The sequence below is a fragment of the Neolamprologus multifasciatus genome, unplaced genomic scaffold (genome assembly GCF_963576455.1).
Source record: "Neolamprologus multifasciatus unplaced genomic scaffold, fNeoMul1.2 scaffold_41, whole genome shotgun sequence".
NCBI lineage: Eukaryota > Metazoa > Chordata > Actinopteri > Cichliformes > Cichlidae > Neolamprologus > Neolamprologus multifasciatus.
This window is the reverse complement of record NW_028181996.1, coordinates 30219-40977: the sequence shown is the minus strand read 5'-3', so window position 1 is coordinate 40977 and position 10759 is coordinate 30219.

Genomic DNA, 10759 nt, shown 5'->3' with positions numbered 1-10759 from the left:
TTTTCAAGTTATTCACATAATGAAAACCTATACTTTGTTTCGGGCGAGTTCCCCATTCAAATGCATGTAATCGTAGGAAACGCACTGTCTTGACGAAATAAAGCGTTTTTGTACAACTTCATATAAATAGCTGTAAGTTTTGATAGAAGACTCATACACACATATTTACGGCGTTATCTTATACAGTTCAAGATCCCCGTGCTGGGCAAACAGGTTTTGAAGCTGTTTGAGCTAAGATTTTCAAGTTATTCACATAATGAAAACCTATACTTTGTTTCGGGCGAGTTCCCCATTCAAATGCATGTAATCGTAGGAAACGCACTGTCTTGACGAAATAAAGCGTTTTTGTACAACTTCATATAAATAGCTGTAAGTCTTGATAGAAGAAGCATACACACATATTTAAGGCGTTATCTTATACAGTTCAAGATCCCCGTGCTGGGCAAACAGGTTTTGAAGCTGTTTGAGCTAAGATTTTCAAGTTATTCACATAATGAAAACCTATACTTTGTTTCGGGCGAGTTCCCCATTCAAATGCATGTAATCGTAGGAAACGCACTGTCTTGACGAAATAAAGCTGTTTTTGTACAACTTCATATAAATAGCTGTAAGTCTTGATAGAAGAAGCATACACACATATTTAAGGCGTTATCTTATACAGTTCAAGATCCCCGTGCTGGGCAAACAGGTTTTGAAGCTGTTTGAGCTAAGATTTTCAAGTTATTCACATAATGAAAACCTATACTTTGTTTCGGGCGAGTTCCCCATTCAAATGCATGTAATCGTAGGAAACGCACTGTCTTGACGAAATAAAGCGTTTTTGTACAACTTCATATAAATAGCTGTAAGTCTTGATAGAAGAAGCATACACACATATTTAAGGCGTTATCTTATACAGTTCAAGATCCCCGTGCTGGGCAAACAGGTTTTGAAGCTGTTTGAGCTAAGATTTTCAAGTTATTCACATAATGAAAACCTATACTTTGTTTCGGGCGAGTTCCCCATTCAAATGCATGTAATCGTAGGAAACGCACTGTCTTGACGAAATAAAGCGTTTTTGTACAACTTCATATAAATAGCTGTAAGTTTTGATAGAAGAAGCATACACACATATTTAAGGCGTTATCTTATACAGTTCAAGATCCCCGTGCTGGGCAAACAGGTTTTGAAGCTGTTTGAGCTAAGATTTTCAAGTTATTCACATAATGAAAACCTATACTTTGTTTCGGGCGAGTTCCCCATTCAAATGCATGTAATCGTAGGAAACGCACTGTCTTGACGAAATAAAGCGTTTTTGTACAACTTCATATAAATAGCTGTAAGTTTTGATAGACGACTCAGACACACATATTTACGGCGTTATCTTATACAGTTCAAGATCCCCGTGCTGGGCAAACAGGTTTTGAAGCTGTTTGAGCTAAGATTTTCAAGTTATTCACATAATGAAAACCTATACTTTGTTTCGGGCGAGTTCCCCATTCAAATGCATGTAATCGTAGGAAACGCACTGTCTTGACGAAATAAAGCGTTTTTGTACAACTTCATATAAATAGCTGTAAGTCTTGATAGAAGAAGCATACACACATATTTACGGCGTTATCTTATACAGTTCAAGATCCCCGTGCTGGGCAAACAGGTTTTGAAGCTGTTTGAGCTAAGATTTTCAAGTTATTCACATAATGAAAACCTATACTTTGTTTCGGGCGAGTTCCCCATTCAAATGCATGTAATCGTAGGAAACGCACTGTCTTGACGAAATAAAGCGTTTTTGTACAACTTCATATAAATAGCTGTAAGTCTTGATAGAAGAAGCATACACACATATTTAAGGCGTTATCTTATACAGTTCAAGATCCCCGTGCTGGGCAAACAGGTTTTGAAGCTGTTTGAGCTAAGATTTTCAAGTTATTCACATAATGAAAACCTATACTTTGTTTCGGGCGAGTTCCCCATTCAAATGCATGTAATCGTAGGAAACGCACTGTCTTGACGAAATAAAGCGTTTTTGTACAACTTCATATAAATAGCTGTAAGTTTTGATAGACGACTCATACACACATATTTACGGCGTTATCTTATACAGTTCAAGATCCCCGTGCTGGGCAAACAGGTTTTGAAGCTGTTTGAGCTAAGATTTTCAAGTTATTCACATAATGAAAACCTATACTTTGTTTCGGGCGAGTTCCCCATTCAAATGCATGTAATCGTAGGAAACGCACTGTCTTGACGAAATAAAGTGTTTTTGTACAACTTCATATAAATAGCTGTAAGTTTTGATAGAAGAAGCATACACACATATTTAAGGCGTTATCTTATACAGTTCAAGATCCCCGTGCTGGGCAAACAGGTTTTGAAGCTGTTTGAGCTAAGATTTTCAAGTTATTCACATAATGAAAACCTATACTTTGTTTCGGGCGAGTTCCCCATTCAAATGCATGTAATCGTAGGAAACGCACTGTCTTGACGAAATAAAGCGTTTTTGTACAACTTCATATAAATAGCTGTAAGTCTTGATAGAAGAAGCATACACACATATTTAAGGCGTTATCTTATACAGTTCAAGATCCCCGTGCTGGGCAAACAGGTTTTGAAGCTGTTTGAGCTAAGATTTTCAAGTTATTCACATAATGAAAACCTATACTTTGTTTCGGGCGAGTTCCCCATTCAAATGCATGTAATCGTAGGAAACGCACTGTCTTGACGAAATAAAGCGTTTTTGTACAACTTCATATAAATAGCTGTAAGTCTTGATAGAAGAAGCATACACACATATTTAAGGCGTTATCTTATACAGTTCAAGATCCCCGTGCTGGGCAAACAGGTTTTGAAGCTGTTTGAGCTAAGATTTTCAAGTTATTCACATAATGAAAACCTATACTTTGTTTCGGGCGAGTTCCCCATTCAAATGCATGTAATCGTAGGAAACGCACTGTCTTGACGAAATAAAGCGTTTTTGTACAACTTCATATAAATAGCTGTAAGTCTTGATAGAAGAAGCATACACACATATTTAAGGCGTTATCTTATACAGTTCAAGATCCCCGTGCTGGGCAAACAGGTTTTGAAGCTGTTTGAGCTAAGATTTTCAAGTTATTCACATAATGAAAACCTATACTTTGTTTCGGGCGAGTTCCCCATTCAAATGCATGTAATCGTAGGAAACGCACTGTCTTGACGAAATAAAGCGTTTTTGTACAACTTCATATAAATAGCTGTAAGTCTTGATAGAAGAAGCATACACACATATTTAAGGCGTTATCTTATACAGTTCAAGATCCCCGTGCTGGGCAAACAGGTTTTGAAGCTGTTTGAGCTAAGATTTTCAAGTTATTCACATAATGAAAACCTATACTTTGTTTCGGGCGAGTTCCCCATTCAAATGCATGTAATCGTAGGAAACGCACTGTCTTGACGAAATAAAGCGTTTTTGTACAACTTCATATAAATAGCTGTAAGTCTTGATAGAAGAAGCATACACACATATTTAAGGCGTTATCTTATACAGTTCAAGATCCCCGTGCTGGGCAAACAGGTTTTGAAGCTGTTTGAGCTAAGATTTTCAAGTTATTCACATAATGAAAACCTATACTTTGTTTCGGGCGAGTTCCCCATTCAAATGCATGTAATCGTAGGAAACGCACTGTCTTGACGAAATAAAGTGTTTTTGTACAACTTCATATAAATAGCTGTAAGTCTTGATAGAAGAAGCATACACACATATTTAAGGCGTTATCTTATACAGTTCAAGATCCCCGTGCTGGGCAAACAGGTTTTGAAGCTGTTTGAGCTAAGATTTTCAAGTTATTCACATAATGAAAACCTATACTTTGTTTCGGGCGAGTTCCCCATTCAAATGCATGTAATCGTAGGAAACGCACTGTCTTGACGAAATAAAGCGTTTTTGTACAACTTCATATAAATAGCTGTAAGTCTTGATAGAAGAAGCATACACACATATTTAAGGCGTTATCTTATACAGTTCAAGATCCCCGTGCTGGGCAAACAGGTTTTGAAGCTGTTTGAGCTAAGATTTTCAAGTTATTCACATAATGAAAACCTATACTTTGTTTCGGGCGAGTTCCCCATTCAAATGCATGTAATCGTAGGAAACGCACTGTCTTGACGAAATAAAGCGTTTTTGTACAACTTCATATAAATAGCTGTAAGTCTTGATAGAAGAAGCATACACACATATTTAAGGCGTTATCTTATACAGTTCAAGATCCCCGTGCTGGGCAAACAGGTTTTGAAGCTGTTTGAGCTAAGATTTTCAAGTTATTCACATAATGAAAACCTATACTTTGTTTCGGGCGAGTTCCCCATTCAAATGCATGTAATCGTAGGAAACGCACTGTCTTGACGAAATAAAGCGTTTTTGTACAACTTCATATAAATAGCTGTAAGTCTTGATAGAAGAAGCATACACACATATTTAAGGCGTTATCTTATACAGTTCAAGATCCCCGTGCTGGGCAAACAGGTTTTGAAGCTGTTTGAGCTAAGATTTTCAAGTTATTCACATAATGAAAACCTATACTTTGTTTCGGGCGAGTTCCCCATTCAAATGCATGTAATCGTAGGAAACGCACTGTCTTGACGAAATAAAGTGTTTTTGTACAACTTCATATAAATAGCTGTAAGTCTTGATAGAAGAAGCATACACACATATTTAAGGCGTTATCTTATACAGTTCAAGATCCCCGTGCTGGGCAAACAGGTTTTGAAGCTGTTTGAGCTAAGATTTTCAAGTTATTCACATAATGAAAACCTATACTTTGTTTCGGGCGAGTTCCCCATTCAAATGCATGTAATCGTAGGAAACGCACTGTCTTGACGAAATAAAACGTTTTTGTACAACTTCATATAAATAGCTGTAAGTCTTGATAGAAGAAGCATACACACATATTTAAGGCGTTATCTTATACAGTTCAAGATCCCCGTGCTGGGCAAACAGGTTTTGAAGCTGTTTGAGCTAAGATTTTCAAGTTATTCACATAATGAAAACCTATACTTTGTTTCGGGCGAGTTCCCCATTCAAATGCATGTAATCGTAGGAAACGCACTGTCTTGACGAAATAAAGCGTTTTTGTACAACTTCATATAAATAGCTGTAAGTCTTGATAGAAGAAGCATACACACATATTTACGGCGTTATCTTATACAGTTCAAGATCCCCGTGCTGGGCAAACAGGTTTTGAAGCTGTTTGAGCTAAGATTTTCAAGTTATTCACATAATGAAAACCTATACTTTGTTTCGGGCGAGTTCCCCATTCAAATGCATGTAATCGTAGGAAACGCACTGTCTTGACGAAATAAAGCGTTTTTGTACAACTTCATATAAATAGCTGTAAGTCTTGATAGAAGAAGCATACACACATATTTAAGGCGTTATCTTATACAGTTCAAGATCCCCGTGCTGGGCAAACAGGTTTTGAAGCTGTTTGAGCTAAGATTTTCAAGTTATTCACATAATGAAAACCTATACTTTGTTTCGGGCGAGTTCCCCATTCAAATGCATGTAATCGTAGGAAACGCACTGTCTTGACGAAATAAAGCGTTTTTGTACAACTTCATATAAATAGCTGTAAGTTTTGATAGACGACTCAGACACACATATTTACGGCGTTATCTTATACAGTTCAAGATCCCCGTGCTGGGCAAACAGGTTTTGAAGCTGTTTGAGCTAAGATTTTCAAGTTATTCACATAATGAAAACCTATACTTTGTTTCGGGCGAGTTCCCCATTCAAATGCATGTAATCGTAGGAAACGCACTGTCTTGACGAAATAAAGCGTTTTTGTACAACTTCATATAAATAGCTGTAAGTCTTGATAGAAGAAGCATACACACATATTTAAGGCGTTATCTTATACAGTTCAAGATCCCCGTGCTGGGCAAACAGGTTTTGAAGCTGTTTGAGCTAAGATTTTCAAGTTATTCACATAATGAAAACCTATACTTTGTTTCGGGCGAGTTCCCCATTCAAATGCATGTAATCGTAGGAAACGCACTGTCTTGACGAAATAAAGCGTTTTTGTACAACTTCATATAAATAGCTGTAAGTCTTGATAGAAGAAGCATACACACATATTTACGGCGTTATCTTATACAGTTCAAGATCCCCGTGCTGGGCAAACAGGTTTTGAAGCTGTTTGAGCTAAGATTTTCAAGTTATTCACATAATGAAAACCTATACTTTGTTTCGGGCGAGTTCCCCATTCAAATGCATGTAATCGTAGGAAACGCACTGTCTTGACGAAATAAAGCGTTTTTGTACAACTTCATATAAATAGCTGTAAGTCTTGATAGAAGAAGCATACACACATATTTAAGGCGTTATCTTATACAGTTCAAGATCCCCGTGCTGGGCAAACAGGTTTTGAAGCTGTTTGAGCTAAGATTTTCAAGTTATTCACATAATGAAAACCTATACTTTGTTTCGGGCGAGTTCCCCATTCAAATGCATGTAATCGTAGGAAACGCACTGTCTTGACGAAATAAAGCGTTTTTGTACAACTTCATATAAATAGCTGTAAGTCTTGATAGAAGAAGCATACACACATATTTACGGCGTTATCTTATACAGTTCAAGATCCCCGTGCTGGGCAAACAGGTTTTGAAGCTGTTTGAGCTAAGATTTTCAAGTTATTCACATAATGAAAACCTATACTTTGTTTCGGGCGAGTTCCCCATTCAAATGCATGTAATCGTAGGAAACGCACTGTCTTGACGAAATAAAGCGTTTTTGTACAACTTCATATAAATAGCTGTAAGTCTTGATAGAAGAAGCATACACACATATTTAAGGCGTTATCTTATACAGTTCAAGATCCCCGTGCTGGGCAAACAGGTTTTGAAGCTGTTTGAGCTAAGATTTTCAAGTTATTCACATAATGAAAACCTATACTTTGTTTCGGGCGAGTTCCCCATTCAAATGCATGTAATCGTAGGAAACGCACTGTCTTGACGAAATAAAGCGTTTTTGTACAACTTCATATAAATAGCTGTAAGTCTTGATAGAAGAAGCATACACACATATTTACGGCGTTATCTTATACAGTTCAAGATCCCCGTGCTGGGCAAACAGGTTTTGAAGCTGTTTGAGCTAAGATTTTCAAGTTATTCACATAATGAAAACCTATACTTTGTTTCGGGCGAGTTCCCCATTCAAATGCATGTAATCGTAGGAAACGCACTGTCTTGACGAAATAAAGCGTTTTTGTACAACTTCATATAAATAGCTGTAAGTTTTGATAGAAGAAGCATACACACATATTTAAGGCGTTATCTTATACAGTTCAAGATCCCCGTGCTGGGCAAACAGGTTTTGAAGCTGTTTGAGCTAAGATTTTCAAGTTATTCACATAATGAAAACCTATACTTTGTTTCGGGCGAGTTCCCCATTCAAATGCATGTAATCGTAGGAAACGCACTGTCTTGACGAAATAAAGCGTTTTTGTACAACTTCATATAAATAGCTGTAAGTCTTGATAGAAGAAGCATACACACATATTTACGGCGTTATCTTATACAGTTCAAGATCCCCGTGCTGGGCAAACAGGTTTTGAAGCTGTTTGAGCTAAGATTTTCAAGTTATTCACATAATGAAAACCTATACTTTGTTTCGGGCGAGTTCCCCATTCAAATGCATGTAATCGTAGGAAACGCACTGTCTTGACGAAATAAAGCGTTTTTGTACAACTTCATATAAATAGCTGTAAGTCTTGATAGAAGAAGCATACACACATATTTAAGGCGTTATCTTATACAGTTCAAGATCCCCGTGCTGGGCAAACAGGTTTTGAAGCTGTTTGAGCTAAGATTTTCAAGTTATTCACATAATGAAAACCTATACTTTGTTTCGGGCGAGTTCCCCATTCAAATGCATGTAATCGTAGGAAACGCACTGTCTTGACGAAATAAAGCGTTTTTGTACAACTTCATATAAATAGCTGTAAGTCTTGATAGAAGAAGCATACACACATATTTAAGGCGTTATCTTATACAGTTCAAGATCCCCGTGCTGGGCAAACAGGTTTTGAAGCTGTTTGAGCTAAGATTTTCAAGTTATTCACATAATGAAAACCTATACTTTGTTTCGGGCGAGTTCCCCATTCAAATGCATGTAATCGTAGGAAACGCACTGTCTTGACGAAATAAAGCGTTTTTGTACAACTTCATATAAATAGCTGTAAGTCTTGATAGAAGAAGCATACACACATATTTACGGCGTTATCTTATACAGTTCAAGATCCCCGTGCTGGGCAAACAGGTTTTGAAGCTGTTTGAGCTAAGATTTTCAAGTTATTCACATAATGAAAACCTATACTTTGTTTCGGGCGAGTTCCCCATTCAAATGCATGTAATCGTAGGAAACGCACTGTCTTGACGAAATAAAGCGTTTTTGTACAACTTCATATAAATAGCTGTAAGTCTTGATAGAAGAAGCATACACACATATTTAAGGCGTTATCTTATACAGTTCAAGATCCCCGTGCTGGGCAAACAGGTTTTGAAGCTGTTTGAGCTAAGATTTTCAAGTTATTCACATAATGAAAACCTATACTTTGTTTCGGGCGAGTTCCCCATTCAAATGCATGTAATCGTAGGAAACGCACTGTCTTGACGAAATAAAGCGTTTTTGTACAACTTCATATAAATAGCTGTAAGTCTTGATAGAAGAAGCATACACACATATTTACGGCGTTATCTTATACAGTTCAAGATCCCCGTGCTGGGCAAACAGGTTTTGAAGCTGTTTGAGCTAAGATTTTCAAGTTATTCACATAATGAAAACCTATACTTTGTTTCGGGCGAGTTCCCCATTCAAATGCATGTAATCGTAGGAAACGCACTGTCTTGACGAAATAAAGCGTTTTTGTACAACTTCATATAAATAGCTGTAAGTCTTGATAGAAGAAGCATACACTCATATTTAAGGCGTTATCTTATACAGTTCAAGATCCCCGTGCTGGGCAAACAGGTTTTGAAGCTGTTTGAGCTAAGATTTTCAAGTTATTCACATAATGAAAACCTATACTTTGTTTCGGGCGAGTTCCCCATTCAAATGCATGTAATCGTAGGAAACGCACTGTCTTGACGAAATAAAGCGTTTTTGTACAACTTCATATAAATAGCTGTAAGTCTTGATAGAAGAAGCATACACACATATTTACGGCGTTATCTTATACAGTTCAAGATCCCCGTGCTGGGCAAACAGGTTTTGAAGCTGTTTGAGCTAAGATTTTCAAGTTATTCACATAATGAAAACCTATACTTTGTTTCGGGCGAGTTCCCCATTCAAATGCATGTAATCGTAGGAAACGCACTGTCTTGACGAAATAAAGCGTTTTTGTACAACTTCATATAAATAGCTGTAAGTCTTGATAGAAGAAGCATACACTCATATTTAAGGCGTTATCTTATACAGTTCAAGATCCCCGTGCTGGGCAAACAGGTTTTGAAGCTGTTTGAGCTAAGATTTTCAAGTTATTCACATAATGAAAACCTATACTTTGTCTTTACAGCTATTTATATGAAGTTGTACAAAAACGCTTTATTTCGTCAAGACAGTGCGTTTCCTACGATTACATGCATTTGAATGGGGAACTCGGCCGAAACAAAGTATAGGTTTTCATTATGTGAATAACTTGAAAATCTTAGCTCAAACAGCTTCAAAACCTGTTTGCCCAGCACGGGGATCTTGAACTGTATAAGATAACGCCGTAAATATGTGTGTCTGAGTCGTCTATCAAAACTTACAGCTATTTATATGAAGTTGTACAAAAACGCTTTATTTCGTCAAGACAGTGCGTTTCCTACGATTACATGCATTTGAATGGGGAACTCGCCCGAAACAAAGTATAGGTTTTCATTATGTGAATAACTTGAAAATCTTAGCTCAAACAGCTTCAAAACCTGTTTGCCCAGCACGGGGATCTTGAACTGTATAAGATAACGCCATAAATATGTGTGTATGCTTCTTCTATCAAGACTTACAGCTATTTATATGAAGTTGTACAAAAACGCTTTATTTCGTCAAGACAGTGCGTTTCCTACGATTACATGCATTTGAATGGGGAACTCGCCCGAAACAAAGTATAGGTTTTCATTATGTGAATAACTTGAAAATCTTAGCTCAAACAGCTTCAAAACCTGTTTGCCCAGCACGGGGATCTTGAACTGTATAAGATAACGCCTTAAATATGTGTGTATGCTTCTTCTATCAAGACTTACAGCTATTTATATGAAGTTGTACAAAAACGCTTTATTTCGTCAAGACAGTGCGTTTCCTACGATTACATGCATTTGCATGGGGAACTCGCCCGAAACAAAGTATAGGTTTTCATTATGTGAATAACTTGAAAATCTTAGCTCAAACAGCTTCAAAACCTGTTTGCCCAGCACGGGGATCTTGAACTGTATAAGATAACGCCGTAAATATGTGTGTCTGAGTCGTCTATCAAAAACAGCTATTTATATGAAGTTGTACAAAAACGCTTTATTTCGTCAAGACAGTGCGTTTCCTACGATTACATGCATTTGAATGGAGGAATTCGCCCGAAACAAAATATAGGTTTTCACTAGAAAAATTTGCATTTCCTGCGAAAATGCAGTGTGGATGCTTTAAAGCTGAAGCTATCTGGTGAAAATAGTTGAAAATAGCTGAAGAAGCTGAAGAAATCAAAGTCAGTGTTTAAAAAGTTGTTGAAATTTTAATAACTTTGCAGAACAACATCAAGTTAACAAAAATGTAATA